Source organism: Artibeus jamaicensis, unplaced genomic scaffold (genome assembly GCF_021234435.1).
Source record: "Artibeus jamaicensis isolate MK-2021 breed Jamaican fruit bat unplaced genomic scaffold, CSHL_Jam_final scaffold_369, whole genome shotgun sequence".
Lineage (NCBI taxonomy): Eukaryota > Metazoa > Chordata > Mammalia > Chiroptera > Phyllostomidae > Artibeus > Artibeus jamaicensis.
The window spans coordinates 35,699,926-35,719,993 of NW_026522042.1; the positions used below are offsets into that span (position 1 = coordinate 35,699,926).

General features: G+C 43.0%; 1 long non-coding RNA gene across 1 annotated transcript; it reads left to right on the forward strand.

Moving 5' to 3' along the window:
• The first annotated feature begins 8,232 nt into the window (after window positions 1-8,232).
• On the forward strand, window positions 8,233-16,104 carry LOC119046950 (uncharacterized). The gene is made up of 3 exons (XR_005082059.2): window positions 8,233-8,436; window positions 9,571-9,700; window positions 15,904-16,104. It is a non-coding gene; the product is annotated as an uncharacterized LOC119046950 (long non-coding RNA).
• The last annotated feature ends 3,964 nt before the right edge of the window (window positions 16,105-20,068 follow it).

Consider the following 20,068-nt stretch of genomic DNA (forward strand, 5'->3'; position numbering starts at 1 on the left):
TATAAGCATTGCTAAAGCCAACCAGTAGTGACTTAACTGGTAACAAAGGAAAAATATCATATGACAAAGAAACCCTCTCGCTGCACCTGTGGTGAACACACCATAGCCTAAGCGCCATTTGCCTCATGCTCCTTGCACTTGAAATGCCTGAAATATAGTAAGCGTTCAGCAGACACTTGTCCAGCAAAGGGAAAAGGGAGTCCGTGATCTGTGCAGGTGGATTGGCCTTTGTGTGTGCTTGTAGTAGTTAATGGGCTGAAAGGAAAGTGTGTCCAAATCAATTTACTCTGATGTACCCACTAAAAGTTTGAAATGTTTTAGGAATCTTATTGCTTGGTATGCTTTCAGTTTTATAAATGTATTAGTTTTTCATTATCTAGTAGTATCTATTCTTATTGTAAAAAATTTAAAGGTCATCCAGAAATCAAAAGTTCCCATAGTCCATTAACCCCAAACTTGGCCCTCCTCACAGGTGGCCCTGTTACCAGTTATGTTTATCTTTCTAGATGTCTGCTGTCCCTTACAATAGCCACGAGGCAAATGTGGTTAATGTAACTGAGGAGCTGAGTCTTTAATTTTTATTATTTTTATTAAATTAAGTGTAGTAGCTTCCTCTGGCTAGTGGCTACCCTAATGGTGAACAAAATTCTAGACCTCTGTTTGATTTCACGAATGATTATGGGCCTGTTGAAACATGTGCCCCTGTTTCCTGACGTTTTCATGTAACATAGTGTCATACCTGATCATTCTGATCATTTGACAACTTGCTTTTTTCATTCCATGAGGACCTCCCTTGTGATTTGCAGGTATTCCACAGTATGGTTCTCGGTTCTGCTGGCCAGTGTTCCACTGGTGGGCAGCAGGGGTCCAGGGCTTCTCTGTTACACCCAGACCGTGGCATTGCAAACTCCTCTTTGTGCACAAATGTCCAGGATTGTTTTTATATTAGATATGTGGAAGTGGGATTGTTAAATGAGAAGATATAAGCATTTTCATTTTCTTCAAAACCGCCAAATTGTTCTTGAAAGTGGCTGATTCGCTTTACACTCCAACCGTTTGCGTTCCCATATTTTTCCTCAAGCAGCCTTGCATTGCCATCAATTTCCCTGTACAGGCTGTCAAATCCCTTTTTTTTTCTTCTTCAAGAATATCTGGGTTTTTAGTGTGGAAGAAATTTAGCACATCAATGTCTACCATTAAAATTCACAGAAGTGGGAAGATACATTTCACTTTGCTTCCAAGTCTGTGTTCAGTTTTTGGCTTTTTTAACAATTTTAGTTGACCAAGCATTTCCCAAGAGTGTCTCTAATGTGACATCGTAGAAGACTTTTTCAAAGGAAAAGGCATTAACTTTCTTTTTCAGTAATGTTCTGGCACCACGCAGTAAAATACGTCTCAAATTGCTTTTGCTATAATTGAGATAGATTGGGCTGAGCATTTAACCTTCTTGCCTAGTCCTTCTTTTACACACTGGTGTAGTTTTTCAATGGCTGACCAGGACTCTATTACTATTTTGTAGAATTTTTTTCTAGGGAAAAACTAGTGGTCTACACAAGAACTGAATTTTTTAAACTCACTGGATTCTGCTCTGACGATAGTGTTACTGCAACACCCTCAGATGAATGATTGAGAGAGCACGTGACCAGGAATCTTGTCCCCAGTCTTCTACTACCTGTACGAGGGCATGAGGCACATCCTCCACTCTGCAGGTCTCAGCTTTCTTATCTGGAAATGATGGTGATGGAACAGATGACTACACAGGTCCCTTTAACTAATAAAATTAAGTTTTTCTAGGGCAGATTACCCAATATCTGAAGTGTTAGTTAGATCATAGTATTATTTGAATGAAGAGAAAAAGAAGTCCTTGGGAATGGTTTTATGTAAAATCAGTACACACTCATTAATACGCACTCATTAATATGTGAGGCCAAGTACATATTCTCTGCAAGAGCACATATACTTCGTGTTTTTCTCCCATTCTGGATGTTCAGCCCAATTTCCTCCTACCCACTCTTCAAAGGTAAGGGATATCTGCTTGGGAAAGATTTAGAAATCATTAGTAAAACAGAGGTACTGAAAACTTGTGAAAATGTTTTAGAGCCTTATATTCAAAAGACAAAACAGACAAAGGTTTCCAAAAGTTAGAGATTGGTAACTTCTTTGTTAGCCCCCTGCAAAATCTTGAGTAAATTATTTAAGCAATGACTCATGAATCTCCTATGATAAAGGTAGTAACATGCAGGAGTCAAATTGATTATTTAAGTCATATGATTTTCTTTCCAGAGAAGAAGAGTATGCTCATAGGTCAGGAAAATAAATATCTGTGTCATACAGAATCTGGCTTTCTTGATGACTTTTGATGAGATCTTTAGAAGATACTTGTAGGCACAGTGGAGCAAAGTGGGCTAGATGGATGAGTAGGTGGATTGACTAAAAGCTGGACAATGATTCCCAGAAGATGTGAACTAAGAGAGAGCACATGGTCCTGAAGACCAGTCACTCATGCAGAGTCATCAGCACTTTAAGAAAAAAACTTTAAGATACATACTTCCTGTTATCATATCTGAATCTAACACCAAGTTGAAGGGATGGCTAAAGTGGTAGATTAATAGTTTCTCAGCCCACAGTGATCATAATGATTTTCCAGGAGAGATGTTAAAACAGGAGGTCAGAACTGTGACCCACAACTACTGAATCAGAACCAGCAGAATTGGGGTCCGGGAAATGTTCTCTTACAATTCTGCCCATCAGTCAAGTTTGACAACCACCTTCTTAGATGATAAAAGTAAAACCCAAATATTAATGTTTTAAAAATAATATTTTTAAAAGGAAAGAAAAAATATTCACAGGGTAGAAGAGCAGATCAAATTTAATTTGACATTATATTTAATTTGGATAAATGTAGAAGAAAAATATCAACAGCAATCCAGATTTGTGGCTAATATTATTTGACTGCCAAAACCTAACAGAGTCAACAGAAAACACTACTGTTTTCAAAAGCAGCATCTGCAGACGCGCAGTCCTACATTTCAAGTCTGTGTGGTGTGTGCCTGGTACAAAGATAATGAGGACTGAATCACTGACCTCTCCTAGTACCCAGAAGGGAATCTGACTCATTATATTTCAACCAAGGACGGTGAGCCACGGAAATGCCCTTTCACTCTCTCGGTCTCCTTTAAGAGGGTGAGAATGAGGATGTGCTGCTGTCGGTCCTGTTTAGGAGACAGTCAGGTGGCTGTCTAAAGAGCCCTCGTAGGCGAAATAGTGTGTGATAGCAATCATGGGAGTGATGTCAACACGACCAGCTTTTGCATGGGCTTTCTTTTTAAATTTTTGATGTGGACTTTCCTAGTAAGTTTTTAAGTGGTGTCACATCTTTAATAGAGGTAGTGCCAAATGTTTCCAGATTATATTCTAGCATTCTGCTCTGTGAAGAATGTGGTTTACTTGCAATGCAACTCCTGCATTTGTTGCCCATGACAACGGTTGTTTACTTGACTAAAGGCATCATGAGCATCGTGAGCTTGGTCCGATTAGGTCATGAGAATCGTGTTAAGAAGAATTAACGGTTTGTTGAGTGCCAGCTCTGGGCAATAAAAAATGGTAGAGGGTGGAGGTGGGTGTTGGCAGTGCTTCTTTTGGTGGGAGGTCAGAAATGCAGAGTCCTGGGCTTTCTGCATTAGCCTTTCCACTTCCACCGTTTTCCCTCTGCCCCTCCCTGGCACCTATTTTCTAGCCTCTGGAAAAGTGTGTCTGTGGGTCCAGAAAGCACCACTTGATCATCAGTCTTTTTCTGTAGCTCTCTCTCTATGTGTCTGTGGCTGCAAGAAACCTTGAACAGGAACCTCTCTATTCTCTCAGGAAGTATCGCTGAGATCAACTTCAATCAACTATAATTTTCAACAGATTCTGAACTGGGATTTGGAAAGATAAGGTGGTTGTTAAATTGAATTATAATACATGCAGGCTGCAGTCCAATTGCTTCCAGCTCTTCTTCTCCCTCTGTGGGTTGACAAGTGTTTTCCAAAGCCAGGGGGCACTTCCAATCCTGAAGCAGCTAATTAAGAGTGCAGATCCACGGCATATGAAACATGTGGGTTCCAGGCAGCTGTAAAAACTCAGCTTCCTCAGGCTATTAGAATGATATGGAGCTCTCGGAATTGCATTTTGACATTCCACTCCCTGCCTGTGGCAGACAATACCCTTCTCAATAGGCATTCTAGGTCAGGATAGTACTCCAGGCATAAAAAGTCTCATTGCCATGACTATGAAAACATAAAGGAACATTTCCTCATGTTCAGACTATGACTCATGACTGGCCAGTTGATGGACAAAGAAAGCCTGAGGCCTTCTCTTGACACATTGTCCAACCAAATGGAATACAGGATTGGCGAGATATTGGGTTTCATAGCTTTGGATCAGTTATCTTCCAAAAGGCAGATAAAACCGAGGTAAAGGAGGTTCCTGAGAGCTTTTTTCAGCCTTCTCTATTTCTACCTATTTAAAGATTTCACCAAGATAAAAAGAGGGTCTGTCACTACATCTCACAGATAAATAAACAAAAGCAATAACAAGAAGTTGACCATTTTTCCAAAACTTTGAACAAGCTGCTATGAACCTGTTTCGTGTCCCAGGAATTTGAGTGTAAGTTTTGTGCTTTATCAATAAAATTGTCACTTTTACAAAGAAAAGTCTTATCTCTTCCCTCTAGCTTCTGATCCATTCTGCATAATGTTATAAAAATATCTTTCTTTAAGCATGTCATTCCTCTACTTGAATAACCTATATGTATACACACATTTGTGTTTCATGGTACATAATATACATGTTTCTCATGTTCCTTATACCAAGGGCTTTACTACCAGACTCGCACCTCTGCAGCTTCCCCTCAGTGTACCAGGGAGGAAACTGTGTACCCTAAGGCTGTGTCTACAGAAATTTGCTGCCCAACACGTTGTGTCCTTTCAAGTCTCTTAGCCTGCTCATACCATCAGCTGATGAATTCTCTGTTCATCTTAAAGGTGGCAGTTAACTCTCACTTGCTTTGGGAATCCTTCTTTCTCTTGCCAGTGAGTGTGAATCATACCCGCTACCACTTCCATTCCCACTTTTATCACTCCTAGCACTAGGACAGGGCCTGGGGCTTGCCTTTTACCCCCCACATTTATGCTGCCATTAGAAAACCAAAGGAGAGTGAGGAGTGACTTGTTTAAGGTAGAGGCAGATGAGTTGGGTTCCTGGTTAAAATTGAGTCATTGAACTAGACTATACCTAAAGGTTGTTTTATTTCTATAATTAATTTTATAAAATTTCTTTGTAATGAGGAGGATTTGAAGTCATTACTAGGAAATATACCAGTTAGCAGCTGGCATGAATATGCAGTGACATTCGAAATCAAGGGTGGGTTTTGATTCACTCCTTCCCTATGTGTCACTCATTGGTACAAAGGCCTCATTACAAGGGCTTTGGGCTCCACGGGCCAAAATGTAAAAGCTGGGTCTATAAGCAACTACTATCTGGTGTGACAGTTAAAAAGTTAGAGATTCATCTTAAAAATGCATACCTAAAGCCAAAAGCTAGGAATGCTGTGAATATATTGAGTGACATAATTAAAACATGAATCTATCTACAAATGCTAAACAATGAGCTGAATTAAGAATATTATAGGAATAAGGTAAAGTTCAATATTTGCTAAAAATAAGAAGCTATATATATACCAATATTCTCAGCAACAGTAAAATGGGCAAAAATGTTCTGTATTTTATATCAATAGGGTGGATATTGTAGAGCGATTAAAAATGATGACTTTGAAGAATGTTTACATTGTTTCTTTCAAGAGTGAAGATAGTCAGGGTTTGCAGAGACCTAATCCAGGACGTTCTGCAGGGGGGTTAGCGGCTTCCTCAGGGAACCCCCAGTACTATGGAAGGAGTTGGGCACTAGTAACAAAGCCTTGGCCCAATAACAAAGCCTTGGCTGCAGAGAGCAGAGCCATTCTGAATGGAATATGTGGCTGTTCCTTGAATGCATTCCCAGGGGAGAAGCTGTGTGTCCTGGAAGGAGTTGGAAACTGCAAGCACGTGGTTCTGCACAGTATCAGAAACAAAAGGGCGAGAGGTGAGTGCCGGTGGGGAGCTGCCCTGGGGAAGCAGGGCCTTGTGGTGTCTGCCTGGCTCTCGGGGTAGACACGGGACCCTGCTGAGCCTGGGGAGGACCGCGAGCTTCTGGGCCTGGGGGAGGCCCAGGGGCTCCGATGAATGGGGTCTTGTTCTTTTGAGACACACCAGGGAGCTCCCAGAAATAATTAGATACATTGCATAGGAGAACTGCTTCAGCAAATGTGGACAAAAGCTAATGAAATTTAAATAATTAAAGGAAGCACACCTCATTTGTTGCCATGGGTCTGGTAGGAATTTTTTTTTTAAATTATTTATAGGTCTGGGAGAAACAGATTTAGAAAGCTCACTTATCATAAGCTTCTTATATGTATAATGTGGATTTTATTAGAAAAAATAAATGAAGTTTTTTTAAAAAGGAAGAAAACAAGGTCCAGAATAAACCCAGTATCCTTTCAGACATCTCTGACCTCAACGGCAACAATACGGCCTCACGGGAGAAGGTCAGCTCCCTGGTCTCCGGCTCGATCAGGGTTTGCCCGAAGTGGACAACCACGGTTGTCATAGGAAGGGTCCTGTTGACCAGTCTAGAAACATTTCAGAGAAAGGGCTCCAAAGCTGGGAAGTAGAACCTAAAGAAGAATATGCTTACAGTGGGCATACCAGTTGTTGCAAAGAGGGAAGGTCATTTCTAAGAAAAAAAATTGGCAGGAGTCTCCTACGCAGCACTAACAACAAGGGGTGAGCAGCACAGAGAGGCCGACAAACAGCTCGTATCAAGCCCGGTTTCTGAATGGCCAGAGCCATTTCATGACACATCAGGCTGCCTTGAAAGGCAAAATGTATGGGGTCATTCTGTGTTTCCAGGAAGAAGCTATCAGCTCTGTGTCTGAGGCAGTGTCCGCGCTGGGTAAGTGATTAGACTAAATGACATCTACATTCCTGAGAGTCAAGATTCTCTGGGCTTTGTCTGCTGAAAACTGTATTACTTGAAATTACTGTCATTTCCTTGGCTTCCCTGAAGTCATAGGGTATATTTAATTAGTCACTGCATTTTGAACTTTGTACAGGTGTACATCTATTTCTGATGGAAGTGAAAAATATGCCTGGAGTGGGTATAAGCAATATTTTATTCTAGGGTAAAATTGAAACTCTTGATTTAGTTCCATGAGTGTTCTGGATCCCAGGAAGTCTTCAGACTCAGTGGCTGAATATGAAAGTCAGGTCATTCAGGATTCGGCAGAACAGGTGTGTGGGGTCAGCACCCTTTGAGGACCAGAATCAGATCCAGGTCAAATTTCCCCCAGAACGAAAGTTACGTTAGCCTGAGAGCAGACAAAGCATACAGAACTGCAGGTGGATGAGCTGAAAATCATTTTTGTGCCTTGTGAACTAATATGACTATTCCATTCAGTGTGATCGATGGGAATTAAAAGGCAGGAAGAGTTTCGTTTTCTTTTGTTTTTAATGCACTTGGTGGGAGTGCCAGTGGAGGGGGATTAGCAGGGAGGAACTGACTCATTTCTGTGTACTTTGCGCCACACCTGTGAGGGGGGCACAGAAGACCTTGTGGCATCTTATGAAAACTGGAGGGGCGTGGTGTGTCTTTATTCTCCAGAGGAGAAAAATCGGTACCTACAGGCAGCAATAGTTTATTCAAATGTAGAACATATTTTAAACTGCAGCTCTGGTGAGACTTTCAAATAACAAAATAATAACAATAAATATTTTAAAAGTTACATTTCAATTATTGTAGAAAAAAAGCCACTCCTCTGCATTTTGGAATTGTTAAAGTGGCCCAAATTTAAGATTGAAATGAAAAGAGACCAGATCAAATGTATTACTTTACCCATTTCGAAACATTCTGGGCTTTGTGTGAAAATAAAGCCATATAAAAATAGACCTCAAAGACTGAAAATAAGAGCAGATAAGCAATTTCCTAGTAAAGAAAGAGCGCTACAAAAATCACTGTGGAGTGCATGGAAATTTCAAAGGGCAGTGAAAATGTGCTCCGATGCCCAGTGTGAAAAACAGGATGTGTGACTGACGCCGCTGACCACAACCAGCGCTCACCCCGGGACACAGGAGCCAGCCTCTGACGTTACTCTTCGTTTTCTTTCTCTTTCCTCTTCCTCTCTTTGTCCTCGCTTTTCATTCCACCCTCTGCCTCAGTCCTGGGTCCTCCTCGTCCATTCTTTGTCCCCTTGTTGCCTTCCTTTTATCTTTTCTTTAATTGACCCTAATATGAACTCAAGTCATGAAAATTTGTTATATAATATGAAAAACTTCCATCTGCTACTATTCTTCACATGCAACCCAGGTAAGTACAATCTGTTTCTTTCTCTGATGGTGGTTTTACTTATACTGCGTCCTGCACTGATTTTTCTGAGTTCCCGTCCCCTCTAGCCCAGGAGCGCATGCCTGTGGTAGGGACAGGGAGGCAAGCACCAGAGCAGCGCCAATTCTCTTTGTGAGAGAGAAAGTGTTCCGAACCCCAGGCTTAGCAAAGCTTCCTGGTCTGCGGGCTCAGTCACTGGGTACGCCCAGCACCACAGAATGACATCTGACAGCAGGTACATGAACAATGTAAAAAAATGGCATCCGAGAGAATTCAACTGAATCTTCTGTTTAAAAGTTTTGCGTCACAAGGAGCTTAATATTTTGTAAGGCACGCACAGTCTAAATATGTTGTCCTTGGATGGAGAACACGTCAGTTGTTAAAAGCCCCAAGAACAAACATTCTACTTGATCTTAGCCAAGGGCTGAAAAGCTACGAACACAGTGGCAGGGTTCACAGGGTTCACAGGGTTCAGAGCCACACAAAGGCACTTTCGAGAACCTGCAGGGTGAATTCTGGTTTGTCTCCGCTGATGGCATTGAATGCTTCCTCTAACCTCATGATTATGTGTTTTAGAATGGAAACATTGAGTTGGTATTCCTCAGAGACACAGGGTATATGATGGAAAGGCCAAACACTAGGCACCTCACCCCCCAAATACATAGAGAATTGACCCTTAACTCCCACAAGATTAGTTCGCATTATTAATATGGTCAAGAGTACCCATTTCATTTGCTCCTTCAAAAATATTTATAGAATACCTTCTCAATTACAGTTAGCCACAGGGGTGGAACTTGTAAGAGTTGCAAAATTAAGTGCTGAAATGCAACATAAAGTAAATTCTGCCCCTCAGGTTAGAGATTTGGGAGGGAGGAGACAATTCTGGGCTTCAAATCACAGGCCTTGAACTTGGGTCTGCCTCTGCCACTTCCTCCTGAGCAACCTCAGGTAACTCTCTTAAGCAGCTCACATAAGCCTCTGGCTCTCACTCCCCCTTACATCCCCCTGATAGCATGTTGTCAGAGTAAGTGAGAGGACTGTGATAAAGTGCCCTGGGTGCTGTGACTACACAAAAATCAAGCATCCTAACCAAGGCATTTGCACTGTCTGGTTTAGGATACAATGGATGGTTCCAGAACACTGAAGGGCAATACAAGAGGTACCTTGAAGAATCAAATGATGATTTTACAAAGGCCAAATAATAGAAATCAGTGCTACAGGCTGAGAGAAGAGAGATCTATGATTGGTAAGGACACAAAAGGCTTCACTGGGGAGGAAAAGTACTAGAAAAGGGAACTGAAGTCAAGGATGAGCAATATGCTCGTAGGCATTACTCCCAATGTGCGACGTGGAAATGGGCTCAGAAATGTAATCACCGCCCGAGGCCACACAGGATGGTAAGTGGCACCATCTATATTTAAAGCCAGTTTCCTCATTTGTTTTTTAATTACAAAGTCTAAACACTTGACATATTAGCAAAAAAAAAAAAAAAACAAACTCTGAAGCTAAAAGAGGCCAAAAGAGAGAGAGAGAGAGAGAGAGAGAGAGAGTGTGTGTGTGTGTGTGTGTGTTGGGGGGTGTGAGCATAGACTAAGGAGGAAAGCAAGAACGTCATGGGAAAAAAAACTAGCGAGGAATGCCTGATGCAAGTGACGTATTCGAGGGACTGGGAATAGAAAGTCCAAGGGGCTGGGAGGCTTGCAGAGTGAAGGAAGAGGAAACCAGGCAGTAAAGGTTTGTTGGGACCTGTTAAATATGCAAAGATGGTTTAACATTTTCGGCAGTGAAATGAGGTCTCTGCAGAGAGTCTTAAAACAGGAGTGTGATCTAATCCAGGTGGTTTAAGGAAGGTTGGTTTGGCACCTTGTGGAATAATGGGGGAAGAAACAGAAAAAAAAACCACCAATTAATAAGTGGTAATATGTCTCTGGCTTTGGGTAAAGGGGATACGAGGAAACAAACAGATGCAAAGGAAGAACTGAGACAATACAACGACTGATTGGAATTGGGCGTGGAGGAGGTGGCTGTGTTAACAAATGACTATAAACTTCAATCTTGGAGGTGGCAGAATGACGACTGCCATAGAGAAAGGGAGAAGTTGGGAGGGTGCGGTTTTGTGGGACGGAGAAGCCTGCTGACGAACATGCAATGACAATGACAATGAGGGCAGTGTTCAAAGAGCAGCTGGAGAGGACCAGGGGCCTGGCGTCCCCACCGGGAGTCTGCAGGAGTCACGGTTACTGCTGGGCGTGTATGATTTCCATGGAAGGAATAAACTCGGAGACAGAATATGATTCAAGAACCATCCCCTTGGGAAATATCCAGTGTCCAGCTCTGAATACTGAAAACTTATGTCTGTGATGATGACACATATTAACTCTGGAATTTGGGGGGGGATGTTGCCTTAAATGAAATCTGGAAATGGTATCCAGGTACCAAAAGAGAAGGAACTGGTCATTTGATTTATTTATTTTATGCCTGCTTGGTAATAAATGTTTAGTTAATAAATGTCCTCCAATAAATCAAAATTTAATCTGATGCTTACCAGGTGGTCAGATTGTGATGAAGTAGCTACCATCTCAGACTCCACTGTGATTATAAATGTCCAACAAGACGAACCCAAATATGTTCGTAACTATATTGGCTTAAGTCAGTTGCCAACGCAGCTGAGCCTGAGCATCTTCTAGCCTTTTAAGGAATAAATATCCACAATGCTCATTCCTTAAAAGAAAGAAGTGGCCTCTAGAAATATCTCCCAAGTACCTTAAAGGCAAAGAAAAGTCCTAGACAATGATTAATCACTTGACTTGTTCACAAGGACGGAGAGTCCATAGCTTCTGAGGAATACCCTCCTGTTCAGCAAGTAAACACGGACAAAGGGCTTTAGATAGTATTTTTTCCCTTGGGGGTTTGTTCATGTGGTGACCAAGATGAATTATATCTTTAAAATATTACTGCTTAGGCATACACGGTGATAATCTGATTTCCTCCCTGTTCCAGTGGTGGGTCATGAAAATAGAGCAATGGAAACAGCTCAGATGTTGTACAGGAGGTTACCACGTAACATCTGCCAATGTGGGCGTTTGCCTGTGTGCATGCACACACACGCACATACACTGACACAAAGAGACATGCACGGAGACACAGACACACAGACCTGGATGCACACGGACACACACACACACAGGTGCAGATATACATACAGACACACACAGTGCAGACACACGCAGGCACACCTAGCTATCTCAGAGGTAATCCAACAAGCCCTGCAGCTGGACTCATCTCCCTTTTCAGAACCCTCGGAGCACAGTCACATCTGAGGAGGAAAGGGAATGAGTCACACTAAGGTAACAAGTGCATACGTGAGCCTCTTCAAGATGCTCATAAAGAAGGGACAAAAGAACGGCCATTTCACTGAAACAACATCTGTGGCGGTGACAGAGCAAAGCAAAGTGCCCTGGGCCCCCTGGGCAGCCTGGAGAAGCTGCGCACCCCCCCCCCCCGGCTCTCAGAGCCCCGCTGTCTGCATCTCTCCCCAGGGCTTATATCCCACTGACCTACAAACCCTGGCTGCAGTCACAGGGAGTTGCCCCTCCTGCTGTGATCAGCACTCCTCTTCTCCCTGTGTATTTTTTAAGATTTTGTCTTCAAAAGAGCATGTTTTAAGCATCCTGATCACCAGTGTTTTAAACCGTGCATCTGATAGGTTGGCTATCTCTTCACTGCTTAGTTGGGGTTTTTTTTTTGAGATTTGATCTGTTCTTTCATTTAGGCCATTTTTTCCCTCAGCATGCCTGTCACATATATTGTATAAACTGTTAAAGGGTTTTATCTAAGAAAAAGAAGATAAAAATACGAATAGTAAAATGACAGCAAACTCACCATTATTAACAATCACGCCTAAAATAAAAACAAAAGCAAACTAATGAAACATCTAGAACAGGAACAGAGCTACAGAAATGGAGATCACATGGAGGGTTATGAACAGGGGAGTGGGAGGAGGAGAAGGGGGGAGAAGGTACAGAGAATAAGTAGCATAGACAGTGGGGAGAAAATAGAAAGGGGGAAGGTTAAGAATAGTGTGGAAAATGTAGAAGCCAAAAAAACTTACATGTATGACCCATGGACATGAACTAAGGGGGGAAACGTGGGTGGGAGGGGTGTGCAAGGGAGAGGGGAATAGAGGGAGGAAATGGGACAACTGTAATAGCATAATCAATAAAAATATATTTAAAAAACAAAAAAGAGCATGCTTTATAGTAAAAAGCCTCAAGTAAAATACACAGTAAAACACACAAATCATAAGTAAGGTACGAGAAACAACCCGAATGACATCTTAACCACTGATTTGTTGTACAAATCACATAGAAGATGTCATCTCTACTCCTCACGTCACTTCTGTCAGCTGCTGGGCAAATCCAACAACGAGTGAAAGAACGGGATGCGTAAAGGTGAAATGTCAGAGAGGCTGGTCCAGACCGTGGGCAGCACAGCTCTTCTATGGCCTGGAGCAGAGTCCCTGAGTGACGCAGGTTTCTGGAGGGCCCCTGCCTGAGCTCAAACCTGGCCCCCCACCCTGCCATGTCCAGGCAAAGGAGCCTCCCCCCGTGTGTCCGTGAGACTCAGTTTTCTCATCACAACACCAGGCCTCTGATCCTGGTGAAAGGGGTGGGCCCTGAGATTAGATGGGCCGACATAAGGTTTCCCCACACGTTTGTCTCCAAAATGATTGCTGAAGGGATTACCTAGTGAAGTCAGGGCTGCCGTCACAGGTCAGCCTGATGCAGGGATGCTGACTAAACACTCACAATTCCACAGGCGGTTCCTTTAGAATCAAACACAGCTTTTGGCATCTCTGGATATCTGTCACAGAAGAGCCTCTCTATGAAGACAATCTGAGGCAGTTGGTCTGTCTCTGAGGGTGTGGACAGACAGGAAAAATCAGGAGGTCTCAGAGAGAAAAGTGAAAAGATGAGGAGGGCATCGCCTCCCTGAAGCTGGTTCTACAGAGAGGAGACCTGAGCGGCTGAGACCAACCTGTGGCAAATGGGCAGAAGGAGAAAGGTAAAGCCACCTTTCCAAAAACTAATATGAAATTACTGCAGCAAGGAAACCTCGAGATATATAGCATCCATTTTGTTAAAACAGAACTCAAGTGTGACGTGAAAGATTAGAGCAGAAATCAGCCGGTCCCATCCCCCATCCCACAGAAGGGAAATGAGCCTCGGGCCACGGGCCACACCGCTGAACACGGTCCCTCCCAGTTCCAGGCCTCTGCCCCCCCCCCACTACTCTCATTCAGGAGCTGGTGTCCTAGGTTGGACCACAGCCCCCGCCGCCCCAAAGGCATGTTGACGTCCTCACCCCCAGGACTTCAGAGTGTGACCGTGTTTAGAGGTACTCAAGTTAAAACAAGGTCAGTAGGGTGTGCCCTAAACCGATAGGATTGGTGTCCTTACGAGAAAAGATACGGAGACTGGGGAAAGATAACCACCTGCAAACCAAGGAGAAAGGCCTGGAACAGACCCTTCCACAGCACCTTGGGAGGGAGCACGGCCCCGCTGACACCCTGATGGACACTTCCGGGCTCCAGAAAGGAGACAGTGAATGTCTGTTGTTCTAAACCATCCATTCGTGGCACTTTGTTATGGCAGCTTTAGGAAAGTAACGATCAGAAAATCTGTCAAAGGCTAGACTAGGCTGGAAGGTTTGGCTTCTAGAACTGTTAGACCGCAGAAGCCACCTCATATCCTAAGTTTGAAAAATAAATTCACTTCAAATATTGTCTGTAGTGCAAAGGTCCATGGAAATCCAATTATAAAAATTTACAGCTCAGAGGAGGGGAAAAATCAAATTACTCTTCATGAATATTTAAGCAGGGTTTATGACTGGAAAAATAAACAGGGCAGCAAAATAAATAGTAGTGATGGAGCACGGTGATTAAACGCAGCCACAGTCTGAGTCTCAACTCTGTCTGCCCTCCGACAGGTGTGGGGCCCTCGGGAGGCGTCCACACCGACGGTCCTGAGAAGGTCATGATGCCTCTGAGGCGTTCAGTGTGGGGTTTTCACACACGGTGGCTACGGACTGAATTTTAGATGTTGTTATGATCTCTAATGGCAGATAACAGCTTTAACTCTTTACAAAAAAATTTAGAGGTAAACACCCTATATTTAACAACAAAAAGTGCATTTCTTTGCTTCCATTTTTGAAGATGACACCTATTTTATGTTTTGTATTTATGCAATTCATTCTGCATTTCTTACGCTAAAGCGTTTCATTCCTTTGAAAGCATCGTCAAACGTAGATGCCAAATGCAAACGTCAGATGTAAGAATATGGATATTCTCCTGAGCCATCCAGTTAACTGGAAAAGCAAGCAAACAAACAAACAAAAAACATTGTATTCAAAGTTCATCCTTTCAGGAACCGGACATATTTCCAAACCGAGTTGCGGAGCAGTGGTGTGGACTGCACTACCACGGTGCCAAACCACTTTTGAGTCACCGCGGCGTGTCTTTGCCACCGTCATTGCTCAGAATTTGTTACAAGGATGGAAATTCGAATTTCTTGTCACACGCATCTGAGTGGCGTTGGTTCGCTGGGGCGGAACCAAAAGGTGGTGCTTAGAACAGATGTACAATCGATGCTGGAGAGAAAGTGGCTGACAAATTAACTGAAGCTGTGAAGTTGCTGAAAAAAGTTAAAATGACATGGACAAGCCCTGTGTATGTGGCAGCAGGAGAGCCTGTTGCTTGTGGGAAGTAAAATATGTTATGAAAACAATCCAGAAATCGGACCAGCCAGTGTTCCGGCCACGGACAGGCCAAGGGCTCAGCAGGCAAAACCCGCTGACACCGCCGCTGTGCACCAGGAACGTTGGGGCGCCGGTCCGCGAGGGGGGCGCCTGCCTGCGTTGTAGGAGCAGCTCTTTCCATCCCTTTGCCAAATGAAAACATTCCAGGGAGTGATTGTGTTGTTCTGGAGCCATAATACCTTCCTCACGACGTGAAGTATTATATAGCTCTCTAAATTGGGGACTTTAGCAATATAAATATATTTATCCCTAAGCTTTAGAGAGTCGACTCAAACCTTAGGAAACGTGTCTCCATGATACACCCAGAGACCACCAAGCTCCATCTGCAAACAGAGGAACTGCTTCTAACACAGACTCGCCTACAGGGAGTTCAAAGGGTGTGGCCAGAGTGGGCTGTCTTTTCATTCCACAGAAAATGACTCAAACCTTGCCAGGTCCCAGAATGTCAGGCTTGGCCCAAGGGCTCCTCAAACACATCGATTTATATCATCCTCACAGTGAAATTGCAGGTAGATACTATGAATATCCTCACTTAGAAATATTTTGTTTTTAATTGTGGTAAAACAAAACATAAAATTTACCCTTTTTAAGTTTACAACTCAGTAAAGTTACGTTCACGTTGTTTTGTTACAGATATCCAGAACTATTTTATCTTGCAAGATTGAAACCCTAAATCCACTAAACAACAACTGTGATTATGTCCACTCCATGCAGGAGAAAACTGAGGTTCGGAGACATCGAGTGATTTGCCCAAGGTCATACAACTAGTGGGTGACAGGGGCCCTATTTGGAAACATATGGTCTGTCTTCAGCATCAACTATTAGTTATTTAGCTATGAGAAAAGTTATAAGAAATAGAAAAATAAACATTGGGACTTTAAAAAGTTATTATTCTGCATGGTCAATACGCTTTCACAATTGAAAGTTAAAATTACAAATACACATGCAAGTACATATGTGGACATGTGTACATATATACATGTATACATATATAATCATACACACAGAGATAAAGCTCTGTATAGCTTATCATCATTTTGAGTTAATTGAGTTTCCCCTTTACCGTAAAGATAAATATACAAGGTCTGTCCAGAAAGTATCCATCCATGCGATATGAAAAATAGAGACATTTATTCAAGAAGTTACAGGAAACATTGTACATAGAAGAATGATACCTCAGTCCCCTTTAAAGTAGATACCTTGGGACCTCACACAGTTCTCCCAATTGCCACCAGCTGCCCGATCATATTTTCCTGAATCTCACTGATGGTCTGAAATCTTTCCCCTTTCAAAGACAATTTTAGTTTTGGGAAAAGCCAGAAGTCACAGGGCCTCAGATGTGGGCTGTAGTGAGGCTAAGTCACCTGAATGATTTAACGTTTCACAAAGAAACTCTCATGAGTGGGCACACTGTCGTGATGAAGCTGTCAGTCACCAGTTGCCCATAGCTGTGGCCTTGTGAATCATCTAAATAAGAGTCTGTGGAGGAATGCTCAAGCTTCATGCAAAATTTGATATAGATTTGTTGCTATACTTGCTCAGTCATTTTGAATGTGATGACCACACAGTACACATGCTTATTCAACAGTGTCTACCACCCCCAGTGACTAGTACAGTGAGGTCATCACTGTTCACACGTGCACATTCCAGTCCTCTCTCCTTGGCTGCCAGATTATATTGATGTCATGAAAAGCATTCTTGCTATATTATAATGGCTGGGCTTTTCCGGACATACCTCATTGTCTTTATCATCTTATAGTCTTTTACACAAAAATATAGCCTCCTATACACACCATTTTGTAACATACATTTTCACCTAATTTTTTAATATTATTTGATATCTACTCATAGAAAGCATATCATTCAATTGTATGTAAGTGTAATGTATCGAACCAGTCACCTATTGATGTTTTTTTCAAGCTTTCACCATTGCAAATTATTTTCCAACGAATAACCTTGTACCTGAGTCATTTCCAATGTTTGAAAACAGCCCGCAGACTCAATCTGTCGGGTGGAATTGCCGAGTCTAATGGCAAACGCAGTTGTAACTGACCGAGGCTGCCCGCTGCCCAGTTCACAAGCTCCCAGCACATCCCCCACAGCCTCCCGGACAGAATATGTTACCAATCGTTCAGCTTTTCGTCAGTCCAGGAAGTCAAAACTGATACCTCACTGCCGTTTTCATTTTCCTAAAGCTGAAGTTTTCACGGCATGGGTAACAGCATAAGCAATAAAGTGTGATGCTGTTTACTTAGAGGATTAAAGTCTCCAACAAAGAACATACATATAAGCATTTTATATCCTCTAACACAAAAATCACACTAATTTCTTTGCTCTGTTAATGTTTGAAGTATTTACCATTTACTTTGTAATATATTTGACTAATATTTGTGAGGGGTAGATACTTTCATCTACCAGAAAGGGAATTCTAGGACTTTAAAAGGAAAGGAAAGAATACTAGGTCCCCTCATGTACATGAGAAATTGGAAGGAATATTAGACTGTAAAAAGGAAATAGTACACAGACTAGGACAATGTGGGTGGGTCAGAAGAACAGACAAAGAGGAGAAAGAGACATCCAGGAAGGCAAGGCTGATGGAGTCGGCCACCCCGCCTCCACCTCCCCAGTCGGTGCCAAACAACCTGCATTCGGGCTCCAGCAGCCGTGGCCTGACTGGCTCCTGTCCCCTCCCAACACCCACACCCCCTCATATCTACACTCCCCCAACATCTATACCTCCTCCCAACATCTACACAGACTCACATCTACATTCCTTCCTAACGTCTACATCCTTCCCAAAATCTACACCCCTCCCAACATCCACACCCCCTCCCAACATCTATTCCCCATACCACAACCAGAATGATCCTTTTAAGTAAAAATCTGATGATTCTACTGCCCCACTTCCCCTCTTCTCTGACTTTCCCTATTAATAACTTGAATGCCTGTACCCTCCCGAAATTCATATGTGGAAGGCCCAACTTGCGGTGTGATGATATGTGGAGATGGGGCCTTTAGGAGGTGATCAGGGTTAGACGGGCACTCTCTCCCCTCCAGACTCTGTCTGCCCTGTGAGGACACAGCAAGGAGGCGGTTGTCGGAGAGCCAGGAAGTGAGCTCTGCCCAGAACCCAGCCAGGCCCACACCCTGGTATCAGACCTCCCGCCTCCAGAACTGCAAGAAAATGAATGTCGGCTGCTGAAGCCACCAAACACGCCATGGTATTTTGTTATGACAGCCCAAGCAGGCACTTCTTGTTACATTTTCTCAGACTACTGTATACCCACCCTTCATAAGAATTATTACAGCTTAGAAGTAAACATGGACAATTGTGGTTTTCACTTATTTACTAGACTGTCCACTTCAACGGTGAAGGAACTGTCCTTGTTTTTGCTAGTAAATGTTCAATAATTATTTGGTGAAAACTAAACAGAAATAAACTCGTACATAGCACAATTGATGGTTGCCAGATGGGAGGAGTTTGAGGGGTGAGTGGAAAAGGTGGAGGGATTAAGTACAAGTTGGTGGTTGCGAACAGTCACGGGGATGTGAGTTCGGCACGGGGCACACAGCCAATAACATCACAATAACTGCGTACGGTGCCGGGTGGATGCGAGCTGCATCAGGAGGACATCTTTGTAAGTTACATAGATGCATAACACTGTGTACACCTAAATCTAATATAAGACTGAACGACAATTGTAATGAAAAAAGAAATGAAAAATAAGAAATATTAACCTTGTATAATCTTTGATTAAAACGTTTTTCCAGCCCTGGCTGGTGTAGCTCAGTGGATTGAGCACAGGCCTACAAACTAAGGGATCACGGTTCGACTCCCAGTCAGGGCACATGCCTGGGTTGCAGGCCAGTTTCCCAGCAGGGGACGCATGAGAGGCAACCATACATTGATGTTTCTCTCTCTCTCTCCTTCCCTTCCTCTCTAAAGATAAATAAATAAAATCTAAGAAAAAACATTTTTTCCAGCCCCCATCCAAAAAGAAACAGTTGTTGATTAAATGAATGCTGACTGACTCTAGAATTTGCATATCAAATATAAGTTGAGTAGCTAAATTCCATTTGGTCATCCTAACCCATCTAAGTACACACACACACACACACACACACACACACACAAAGCTATACAAGGTCTATCTGCAAAAAGTCCAGCCATTGTTAACATAATGAGAATGGTTTGTGTGGCATCAATGAAACCTGGCAGCCAAGGCAAGTGGACTGGATTGCACACGTGTGAACAATGACAACTTCACTGTACTAGTCAGTGGGGACGGTAGATGCCATTGAGTGAGCATGTGTCCTGTGTGAGTGTCCCGTTCAAGATGAGCTGGTAAAGCAAGGAGTCTCCACCAGATTTTGTGTTAAGCTTGGCCATTCCTCTGTGGAAACTACTGGGATGACTCAGAAGGCTGCAGCTATGGGCCACGGGTGACTGCAAGCTTCATCACGACAACGCTCCAGCTCATGCATCGCATCCGACCTGGAGATTTTGGTGAAACATCAAATCACCCAGGTGACTCAGCCCCACTTGCAGCCCAGATTTAGGGCCCTGTGACTTCTGGCTTTTCCCTAAACTAAAATCACCCTTGAAAGGGAAGAGACTTCAGACTGTCGATGAGATTCAGGAAAATATGACAGGGCAGCTGATGGTGACAGGGGGAACTGTGTCAGGTCCCAAGGTGCCTGCTTGAAGGGGACCGAGGGGTCATTGTCCTGTGTACATTGTTTCTTGTATCTTGTATCCTCTTGAATAAATGTCTCTGTTTTTCACAGTACATGGCTG